Consider the following 11,656-nt stretch of genomic DNA (forward strand, 5'->3'; position numbering starts at 1 on the left):
TCAAATTCCCACTTAGCCATTAAAGTCCCTGGGTGATTTGGGGCTAGTCACTGTCTCTCATTCACAGTTTAGCTTTTCTCTATGTTGTTATATAAACCCTTTAGATGTGTGTGTGACTATAAAACAGCTAGTGTTGTTTTATATTCTATTTGCTATATTGCTGAATATTGGAAAAACCAAATAGAGCTGTTAAGAAATGTACAGTGGTACCTCAGGTTACATACGCTTCAGGTTAAAGACTCTGCTAACCCAGAAATAGTGCTTCAGGTTAAGAACTTTACTTCAGGATGAGAACAGAAATCGGGCTCCGGCAGCGCAGCAGCAGCAGGAGGCCCCATTAGCTAAAGTGGTCTTCAGGTTAAGAACAGTTTCAGGTTAAGTACGGACCTCCGGAACGAATTAAGTACTTAACCTGAGGTACCACTTACAGATAGGTAGCCGTGTTGGTCTGCCATGGTCAAAACAAAATAAAAAATAAAATTTTTTAAAATTAAAAAAAATTTTTATTTTATTTTGTTTTGACCTGAGGTACCACTGTACTGAGATGGAGCCTGGCCTGTTTCTTGGGACAGTAATTACCACAGAGAACAAACTGCAAAGCTGCAAGCCCCATTACTTATCATTCATCTGTAGTCTAGTGTGATCAAGAAACACAACTTTGAATGAAACTATTGCAGATAGAATTGGATCAGGCTTTCCTCTTAATAGTGTCTGTCACCAGGGGCCAGGATCTAACCTCCATGCCAATGGGATGCCCTTTCCCTCTTTTACTTTGTAAATGAAGACTTACCATTTACTTTGGTGCCAGCCCTAGACCAAATGGTACTCCTTCCATTTGTCCAACTTTTGAATACCTTGATTTTTTTAAATGGCTGTTGTAGCCCATTTCCATGACTTTGATGCCCAATTTGCATGCATGATTTATCCCAGTTCTATGAGATGTGATAAGATGTCTCTGTGTAAATTCATCATTCTCTCACACACACTCTCGCCATTTGTTGAACGGGCACTGAAGTTAGAAATTTTCCCGTGATAGAACGTGGCAAGTGGTGCTCAGTTAGGTTGCCTGTATCGTCTGCTCCTAAACCTGCCCCAGATCACTCCTCATATTGATGAGTAACAAATAACTACACTGTGTGACCAGAAATTTGACTACATAAATGTGTAGGTACACAAAATGGTGGCTTTGTACAAACTCATTCTAAAACTTGGGTCGCTGGCGTGTTATCGAAATGATAAATAGATATAGAAAAATGTGTCAGGTTGCTTTTCTTTCTCACTTGATTTCAACCACATGTTTTAACTTTAAGTTGATCCCAACCATGCCTTGTGATGATGATGTCAGATTCAAGTCAGTAATGATGAAGTCAAGAGCTGAAAAATGGCAGGGCCTAATCTGAAAGTTCAGGCCCTTGTAAATCACCGAAGTTGATTATTGTGGAACAATTCTTACTAGGTTAGTTCTTGAGAGATTTTGCACTTATGTAGCCACCTGCTTCACAGTTAAAGAGTGAAAAATTTTATTGAACGGAATCTTCTGTTCATGCCATTATTTACAGCTTACGTAGTGCAGAGCAGCCTCCCCTAACCTGGTGCCTTCCAGATGTTGTGGAACTCCAACTCCCAGGAGCTTCTGCCAGGGATGATCGGAGTTTTAGTTCAAAACATTTGATGTTGAATCCAGTTGAGTCAAACACAGACCCATTGAAATTAATAGACTTTAGTTGTCCCATCTATTGCTTTCAGTGGGTCTTTTCAGAACATTACTTAATTGGATTCAAGTTCTGGAAAGCATCAGGTTGGGGAGGACTGGTGCAGGATGGGTAAGTCAACTCAAATCCCTGGTCTGTAAATAATGGACTGTCGTTCAGAAGAAAGATTTGTTTGCTTTTTGCTAAAATAAAAGCAAAATTGCCCCATTTTTAATGGCGTTAGCCAAGTCCAGAGAATGTAATTTCATAGGAAGCTGCCTTACTGACTCAGACTATTGGTTCATCCAGCTCAGTACTAACTGCAATGGCTGGTAACGGCTCTCCAGGATTTCAGACGTGGTTCTCTCACATTCTTACCTGGAGATGCTGGGATGCTCTGCCACTGAGCTACAGCCGTTCCTCAAAAGGCAGAATGCAGCTGATGATATTGCAGATACTGAATAAATCTGAAGGTTTTTTACTGTCTGGTTTTAGATTTGTAGATGTATTTTTCTATACAGAATTTTAAAATAGTGAATGGCTAAACGAGAAAAATGGGCGGAATGGAGCTATGTCAATAACACCTGGAGCAGGCTTCTCCTGCTGTTTTTGGACTGCAGTTCCCATAATCTCTGACCACTTGTTCTGCTAGCTAGGGATGATGGGAATTGTAGTCCAAAAACAGCTGGAGACCCAAGTTTGGGAAACCCTGACCTAGAGGGCCAAATGTTCTAATGCTTAGGCTCTCCCACACGTGTACAAGTTTGTTACTAGAGATGAGTCTGATAGCATGAGTACAAACATTGTTTAGACCCTGCCCAACTCTAACTGACTTTTTCAATATTAATGATACTACTACTACTACTACTACTAATAATAATAATAATAATAATTAGCCACCCATCTGACTGGGTTGCCCCAGCCACTCTGGGTGGCTCTCAACAGAATATTAAAAACACGATAAAACATCAAACATTAAAAGCTTCCCTAAACAGGGCTGCCTTCAGATGTCTTCTAACATCTAAAAGCTCTGCTAATACATACAAAGAGGATGTGGACCCTTGTTTACCCATTACTGATTGGTGACATTTTTGTTTAAAGCAGCCAAGAACTTTCTTCTTCAGTTCAATATGTAAAGAGACTAGGGTGAGCACTTAAAAAGAAGAAATGCCCCACCCCAAAAGGTGACAAAATATGCAGATTTGTATAAAAATTGCATAAACTAATGTATATGTATAGATACAGATTTACAAATAATTATTATAATTAAGTTAGAAATACAGTACCATAAGCTTCAGTAGCCCAATTTGCTAACTTCTAACCAAGGACAGATCCTCACCATACATTTAAATGATATCCAGCCCTCTTAAACTAAAGTTCCCTGGATTCTTTGGAGGAAGTTGTGGATCTACCATTTCCAGTACAATTCGTGATTGTGTGTGTTTCCATATAGGACTTTAAAGGTCATCTTAAGGTCTAAACTGAGATCAAATGTAGGGGCTTTTCTCTTGCTTAGTGTGTGGTAACAGGGACTGGGCCTTCTCGGTGGTGGCACCAGTTTTTGGAATTCTTTCCACAGGGTTGTTCGCCGTGTGCGTACTCTGCTATGTTTTAAGCACCTGCCAATGGCTTTTAGGGGTTCTGTTCTATTACTGATGATGGTTTTGTTTTATTTGAACCCCTTCCTGTTCCATTTTCTCCGCTGTTTTATAGTTTTCTATTTCATTTCATTTATTTATTTATTTATTTTTAGCATTATTTAATTTTTTTATTGAAGATCATTGGTGCTGCTTCCATATTTTGTTAATTCCACCCCCAACATTGAGATGGGTGCAACTTTCTCCACAATATCTCATTTATACACAGTACTACGGACAAGCACAAAGCCACTATGGCGGTAAAGAGGGAGGGGTTGTGGGTCACTGGGAGGGGGGGCCAGGAACACAGCTGCCATTCCACATTTGTTTTCCAAAAACACACATACAGAGACCAAAAAAAGAAAAAAAATTTACACACTGGGAATGATGGACTAATTTTGGAATGAGGGGCCATGGAGACCCCTGCCTTTAGGTGCCCCCTTCCTTTTGCCCTCCCTCCCACACCATATTCAAGCCTTGGCCAGGAGTGGAATCCTGCTTGAGAGTGGTCCCAAAGCTGGAATGGAGGAAACCAATGGTCCCATGGGGTGAAGGAAGCAGCCAAGAAGTGGGGCCTCAAGGAATGCCACCTTAAGAGTCTAGGCTTGGAGAGGGGGAGGAAGGATAGAGGAAGGTTTGGGGGGCCAGGGAACAGGGAACAGGGAGAAGGAGCTGTAGCTGGTTTGGCAAGTTTTAACAGCAGCCGCAAGGTGGGGCTGCAGCTGCTTTCATGAGAAGGGAGCACCAGAGGGGGTAAAAAGGTGAGAAGGCAGAAAACCGGAACCTAACTAAAACGGAGAACCCACCCCACGTCCCACCCACCGAACCCCCAAAAAATGATAGCACAGGGCCAATAATATGGAAGCTCCGAAGACGCTGGCACAACGGGGGAGGGGGTGGCTCACAAGGGCTTGCCCTCCAAACTGATGACGGCACTGCCCGCCCAATTTCTCCGCAAGGGTGCAGCGATCCTTGACTTCCTCGTAGCAGTTTGCTTGCAACTCATGCTTGATCCCTGTTAATTTTTTCTTGATGGCATCCTTAGAACTGGCATAGATCACCTTGCTCTTCAGGGGGGCACACTCAGGCGCCCAGAAGATGAAGACAAGGTCCTCCTTTTTGCTTTCCTTTGTCTCATAGGTGGCATCGTAAAGGGCATAGCGGCAGTCACAGTCCGGCAGCATCTTGACAAAGTAGAGGTAGGGGTCATCAATGGTGTCCCCCACATCCCCCACCAGGATCTCCTTCCCCTCTTCCAGGATGATGTTCTTCTTATCCTCGCTCAAGCAGAAGAGCACAGCTTTCTTGCGCTTCTTCACCTCTTCTGGGGTGGATGCTTTGCGCACCTTCATGTCATTGAAGACCTTGATAACTCCATCAGAGACGGCTACGCCAGATGCCATGGTGCTGCAGGCGACGAAGGGAAAGGTGAAGGAGGGAGAGAAGGTGTGCACGGCGGCGGCGGCGGTGCTCTTCGCGCTCGGAGCTGCTGCTGCTGTTGTGGCGTCGGCCTTCTATTTCATTTTAGTAATTTATTTGGATTGATGTTGTATCAGTCTTGTACAGTGCCTTGAAAATATCCAATTGAAAAGCAGGATAAAAATTACTAAAACACTGGAACAGATAGATAAGACCTGAAAACTTTCCTTCCTAGGAATCAGAGGTTTTCCGTGAAAAGGCCTTATGCTAGTGGGAAGAGATTGAATCTCTGTGGTCTCCACTATTTTCCTTTAATCTTGTGTGTAATTACCACAGTGGCGTACATCAAAGGAAGATCAGCTTGAACACACAGTACCACCGCTTTGCAGATTCTTTATAAATACCCAATTTAGGGATGATTTTTTCAAAGATCTATCCAACTGTAAGTACACAATTAATAGTCCCATTGATGTCTTAACTGTGCAGGTTGCTCTCCAGGGAGATGATATATGGAGGGACCTGTCTTGTGATAAGGATTGGTCTTTTGATCTAAGAACAGAGGGTATATATGTGCTACAGACTTAGTCTGGCTAAACAGTCATTGCCTCTCTTCAGGGATTCTGTAAACTGTAGGGGATGAGTGTGTGTGTGTTTGTGTGTGTGTGTGTGTGTGTGTGTGTGTGAGAGAGAGAGAGAGAGAGAGAGAGAGAGAGAGAGAGAGAGAGAGAGAGACACAGATATAGGGCTTATTCAGACTTCCTCTTGTCCCACTGCTTTTCCCTTTTCTCCCTGGAGAAAACTGCTCTTTAGCACTCAATTGGAGCAAACGGCAATCTGAGGTTTATCCAGATTGATGTTTCCTCTGATTTAGCACTAAAGAGCGGATTTTCCCAGGGAAAGCAGTAGGGCAAGGGGAAAACTGCTGGGACTCATACCTAGAAAGTGTGGGTCAAATGGAAAACCGTTCAGACCCATGCTTTCTGTGTGCATGTGGAAAATGGATCTGACATATGTGTGGGTAATTAACAAAACAATAATCTGGGAGTCTAGATTCAATTTGTAGGGCTCTGAACACTCTCCAGTGGGAGACAGCCCCCAGCAGAGTTATAAACACACTCAGAGTTCACCAGCAGCATATTGTCGAATATAGGTTGTTAAATTCTTTTGTAGATCCCTTTTAGTCTGCCTTAAAATGCTTGCCTTCTCTCTGTACCCATCTAGCAATGAACAGGCCACACATTGTTAAGTAAGTTTAAAATGCCTTACTTACTAGATTCAAAGGTCTGGTTCATGCATTATTCCATGCAACAGCAAGGAGAACACAGGTAGATTACTCTTGGTTGCAAAATACAGCATATAGATTAAAACATGCTGTGTGAACTTGGAGCAAGTTCAGACATGTCCATCATGGTCAATAACATGGCATGGAGAGAGTGTGAGGAACAGCAGCTTCACTTCCTCACCTCACAGAGAACAGGGGGCATAACCTAGCAGAATCTAGGAACAGAACTTTCTGGTTTTACCCCCTTCATGCACTAACTAGCACTCATGCATAGATATGTTTGAGTGCAATCTCCCACATTCTAGGCACAGGATAAGTGAAAGTGTTGATGATATCATAGAGAAGGTGGTTTGTATCTAACAGAATATCCTCAGCAGCCTCCTGAAACTATATTTTCAGGATTTGGGGTATTACAAAGCTGGTCTAGTGGAAAACAGATATAGCTTTTAGAAGTGTGGATACAGTAATTTTGGAGCCATCAAAAGGGTTGGCATCTTCTATGGCCCATATGCCAGCAGTCTGCTGATCCCCAGAGCTCCCTCACCCTGCTTTATCCAACAAGAGCCTCTGTTTGCCTTGCTCTCTCATTCTGAGCACTGATGATGAGTGTTGGGCACAAAGGGAGACAACAAGGAAATGAGCAAAGGTGATTGTGGCAAGCTGATAGGGCCACTTGAAGAATCTTGAGCAAGGAACCCACAAAACCTGGAGATGCCACCGAGTCCTTTATGACTTTTTTATATCCTGTGCCCATAATTCCCACCGCTCCCTCCAGAACAGTAAAATACCAGCAATAATAAGGACTTTGGGAAGTTCAGGAATTTTATGAAATAGGCAGAAATCTCAATGGGTGGTGAAACACATGACAATCAGAGTATGTTTTGAGAAAGTTTTATGAACTTTCATACTTCCAAAGTTTCCTCTTTGCCTTCTCAGTTGCAGACCACTAACTTTCTTGATCACCCAACTTTAGCTGTTTCCCAAACTTTGCTGCTATGCAGGCTCTTAATTGGATTACAGAAACAAAGGATTTAGTTATCCAAATCCTTGAGAGAGCAGGCCAGTGGGAAGTTTTGCAGAAATCATTTTACATCAGTGCTATCTAACTGGCTTGGATGGCAACTTAGCCAACATCAATAAACAAGTTTCTGTGCTGAAAATGAAAAGTCCTTGGTTACAGGATAAATCATGTGGGATTTTTTAAAAAATGTTTTTAGAAAAGGGAGTGTGGTCCACAGAATCTCCCAACAAGACAGTGCTGCTCGTTTAACTTGTTAGAGCTATATTTCTACTCTGCAGAAATATTGATCATTTTTAAGAGATTGTACAATTCACTCAGCCAAGCTTGAGGCCAGTTGGCTTAAAAGTGACCAACAAACATTAAATAAAACCTATGTGTCTTTAAACAGTTGCAGGCAGTTTAGCAGATGCTGATTCCTTTTCCACTGTGATGTTCTGACTTTTTTTTTAAAGCCACCTTCAGTCGCAGCAGTTGTTGGACTTTATTTATTTATTTTTTAAATCCTGGTAATGTCTGGGGAAATCTGGACGTACAGCAGCCCTATTTACATTAACTGATGACCAAAATTATTGTCCAAAGGCAACAAATTATATATTTTCTAAAGAATCATATACAGATGTTGTTAATATATGCTTTAAAAAAATCAACGACTATCACTTGTAGCCATGAGAGAGCAAAAATGCTTTGTCATTTTTAACATTGATTCTTACATGTTGACATTCGTTATCTTTGTTTATTCTTCAGCTGATTCACATTTTTCTGTTGGGGTGACTGGCCTTTTTAAAAAAATTCAAACTGTATATACCAGCTATCCATTTAAACAGATCAGCAGGTTACAGGAAGAATTATTTTGCTATTCCAGTTCTAACAGTTACTCTACTCAATTCCACATATTTTCTCTTAATTTCTTGCTGCATGCATATCAGTGTTGCACCATTAATAAGTAATTACACTTTAAATTCAAAATAGTATTGTTGGCTACAGTACAGCTTGTAGCCTTTCCATATTTTTCGCAACTTCATTAATCTGCGAGGCTCAAATTTCTTCTTCTTCTTCTTCTTCTTCTTCTTCTTCTTCTTCTTCTTCTTCTTCTTCCCATCCCTCCATTCCTCTTAGGTGTTCAGATTAATCTTCCAATCCCCATTTTATCTTCACAAGAATTCTGTGAGGTAGGTTAGGCTGAGAGATCGTGAATGGTCAAAGGTCATCTAGTGAGCCTCATGGATGAGTGGGGATTTTATCCCTGGTCTTCCAGGTCCTAATCCAACACTCTAACCACTACACAACACTGGCTCTATGTCCCAGAGTTATTTAATGCTGGTATATCTATTAACGAAGGAGACTATTTTTTAAAAAAATGGCTAGTGAAGACCAATGATTAAGGTTGCTTATACCCACTCATCTGGGAGTAAGCCAAACTTAGCTCAAAAGGGACTTATTTCTGAGAAAACACATACAGGATTGCACTGTTAGTCATTAACATCTTAACTTATGTCTGTCTAATCCTGAGGTATAAAACTACTCATACATTTTGAAACTCTCTTTCACTCCATCTGGACTTGAACCTTTTGTGACATAGCTGCTACTCTTTTTGCACTAAGACAAAATTTCTACACTCAGGATGACTCACCAGGAGAAGATGCGGTGATTCAAATAGTCCCATTGTTACTTCATCATCACAACTGGAATTATACCAATTTGTGGTAATGATACTGTGTTTATGCTGCATTTTAGTATAGACACAACCAAATACTTCAACTTCATATCTGAATTCAGTGCATTTGGGCATCTCAGTGTCTTCAGTTTAAATGCCACATGGATTTATTTTTTTACTTCTCTGCCTTGAGCTGCACCTCATCAAGGACCTTGAGGAAGTAATTAAATTGGTTTACAGGTGTTTTCAGACAGATTTACCCCATGAATTTGGACTATTCAAGTATAAGTGTGACAGCTGCAGAGTATGGCCACCATTTTATATTGTGGTATGCATCACTCAAAGGTGCCAAAGACATTTGGCTGTTTCCTTTTATTCATCTATTAATGGCATGTGCTAATCTTTTTTCAGACCCTCTTCCCATATCTGGTTTTCAAAAGGGTCATAGAGAAATGGATAGGCCTGCTTTAGAGTGCAGCTGCTTCTGGTCTCTTCTCTATGATTTCAGAGAAGTGCCCGATGCATACCTGCAAACTCACAAGTTAGCTGATGCATCTTTAGTAGCAAGTAAAACTGGAGTGGCTGAACCGTTACCAGGAGCATACATCACCTAAACATTTGGGGTTTTTCATATATTAAATTATATACATAGTGGGCAATTACTGACCTATTTCCACTATGAAACACTGTTCAACTGAGAAGCACAGTTATTGTGACCACAATTATATATAAATTGCTTCTCTAATGGGAAGAACTAGAGAAGTGGGAGTTGCTTTGGAGTAATGACGCTTAGGGGTGCATTTAGTAATTTTGCTTGCATTAAGTCACAGGATATTGCAACCAACTAGCTAATATAAGACAGTCACCCCCGACTGGGGACCCTCCCCCCCCCAGCTACTCCCTACCTAGCTGGCCCTGCTTGGCAGCCTCCTTGAATGCTTTTCCTATGCTGGGATGTATTCTCGAATGCTCATACTTCTTGCTTGCCTGGATGAAGAATAGAGAGGGATGTGTGAGTAAATTAACCTTTGTTGCTGTACCCACTTTTGCTTCTGGACCACCCACCATGGGCATGTGGTTCCCAGAAGGTTGTGTAGAAGGCAAGGCAGCCCTTGGGCTGAAAAAAAAAACACCCTTTCCTTACAATGAGCCAGGACAATGGACCAGTATTGTGCCTGACAGTGGTTCCCCAAAGCTTCAGACAAGCTTATTTTCTAGCCCAACTTGAAGATGCCAGGAATTGAACCTGGCATCTTTTGCATGCAGAGAATGTGCCCAACCACTGAGCTACAGACTTCCCTCAGGTGCAATTATACAAATTATACCTGGGACTGCCTATCCTACATCTCTACCCATTACTATTTATGGTAAGCATCCTTGCCCTTCTGTATCTTTACTGCTAACAACTGTATTTTCAGACAACAGGATGTCACAACCAATGTTCAGTTGCTGAACATTTGGTGCAGGAGAGCCAGGTGTTTTCTCCAGGCAGCATTGGGCAGGGATGACACAGTATCATATTTTGCCATGGGGGAAGTTGGGTTTATCACTGAGCCAGTGCATAAATTGCAACAGTGAAGATAGTGTGCAATGCAGTTGCACGGTGTCTGTAGCCGCTGTGCAGTTGCAGTACAAAACTGTTCTCTCTATATACTGTATTTGCACTCACCCATCATCACTCTGGGGATGCAGGTGGTGCTGTGGGTTAAACCACACAGCCTAGGACTTGCCGGTCAGAAGGTCGGCGGTTCGAATCCCCACGACGGGGTGAGCTCCCATTGCTCGGTCCCTGCTCCTGCCAACCTAGCAGTTTGAAAGCACCTCAAAGTGCAAGTAGATAAATAAGTACTTCTCCGGCGGGAAGGTAAACGGTGTTTCCATGCGCTGTTCTGGTTCGCCAGAAGCAGCTTAGTCATGCTGGCCACATGACTCGGAAGCTGTACGCCGGTTCCCTCGGCCAATAAAGCGAGATGAGCGCTGCAACCCTGGAGTCGGCCACGACTGGACCTAATGGTCAGGGGTCCGTTTACCTTTTCATCACTCTGATGACTGAGCATGCAAGTGTAGCCAATTTAAAAAGGCAAGGGAAGTCTGGGAAGCCCCAAGCAAGCTGTCTGACTGAGCAGGCAGGCCAGGCAAGCAGAATGATCAGGCATGGCAAGAGGGTTGCTATTCCTTGGTAGTCCAGATAGGCAGCACACAAACCCCACACAAACCCCATGGGGCAGATGTGACCTGGAGGGCACAAAGCTGGGGGAGGCTGCTAAGGAACTGCTGCTGTTGCCGTCACAAAGGGATCAGGTAGGACCAAGTCCTGGTGTCATCCACATTGCTTTGAAAATGCCCTCAACAGATTTTCCTGGGCCTTTGAGCTTGATGGTTTGTCTAATCTCGTCACCTCTATCAATCACATACCATATCTGTTGGAGCACTTGCTACGAGCAGGAGAAAGACTTCAGCAGCATTCAGTCGCTTTGCACTGGCAATTTCCCCTTTCCAACTGGGATTGAATGTTCAACAGGCATAGTCTCCTTACAAGTTTCCGTACTCAGCAGAAACCGTAAAGTGTCCACCCTGAGGACTTGCAGATGACAAGCAGTGGTCCACAGTTCATTGAACGTATGACCTTGAAATATGTAACATGATCACACAAATGCCTTCTGTTTAACCCACCCCCCAGATGCTACCAAGAATCTACAAAGCTTCCATGTCAAATAACTCTCCGACATCGACTTCCTCCCACAGCCCTCAATATCTCCTTCCAAACATTCTCTCTCTCCCCTAACACAGTCTGGTTCCTAGTTAGATGCTGTTGTGAGGAATATAGTTCCTGTGTACTGCAGCTAGTAATTTCTAGCTCTGAGGGCAACAGCAGCCAGCCATGTCACTCTTTGCTAGTGGTTTCCTAGGCTCTCTCCAACCCAACCCAGAACCTTGTCAGCATTTAAAACA

At 42.7% G+C, this 11,656-nt stretch overlaps 1 pseudogene across 1 annotated transcript; it reads right to left on the reverse strand.

Moving 5' to 3' along the window:
• Positions 1-3,446: 3,446 nt before the first annotated feature.
• On the reverse strand, positions 3,447-4,836 carry LOC309349003 (cofilin-1 pseudogene; annotated as a pseudogene). Its single transcript has one exon. The product of its transcript is annotated as a cofilin-1 pseudogene (transcript).
• Positions 4,837-11,656: the final 6,820 nt, after the last annotated feature.

The sequence above is a fragment of the Podarcis erhardii genome (genome assembly GCF_964252035.2).
Source record: "Podarcis erhardii genome assembly, chromosome: 8".
Taxonomy (NCBI): Eukaryota; Metazoa; Chordata; class Lepidosauria; order Squamata; family Lacertidae; genus Podarcis; species Podarcis erhardii.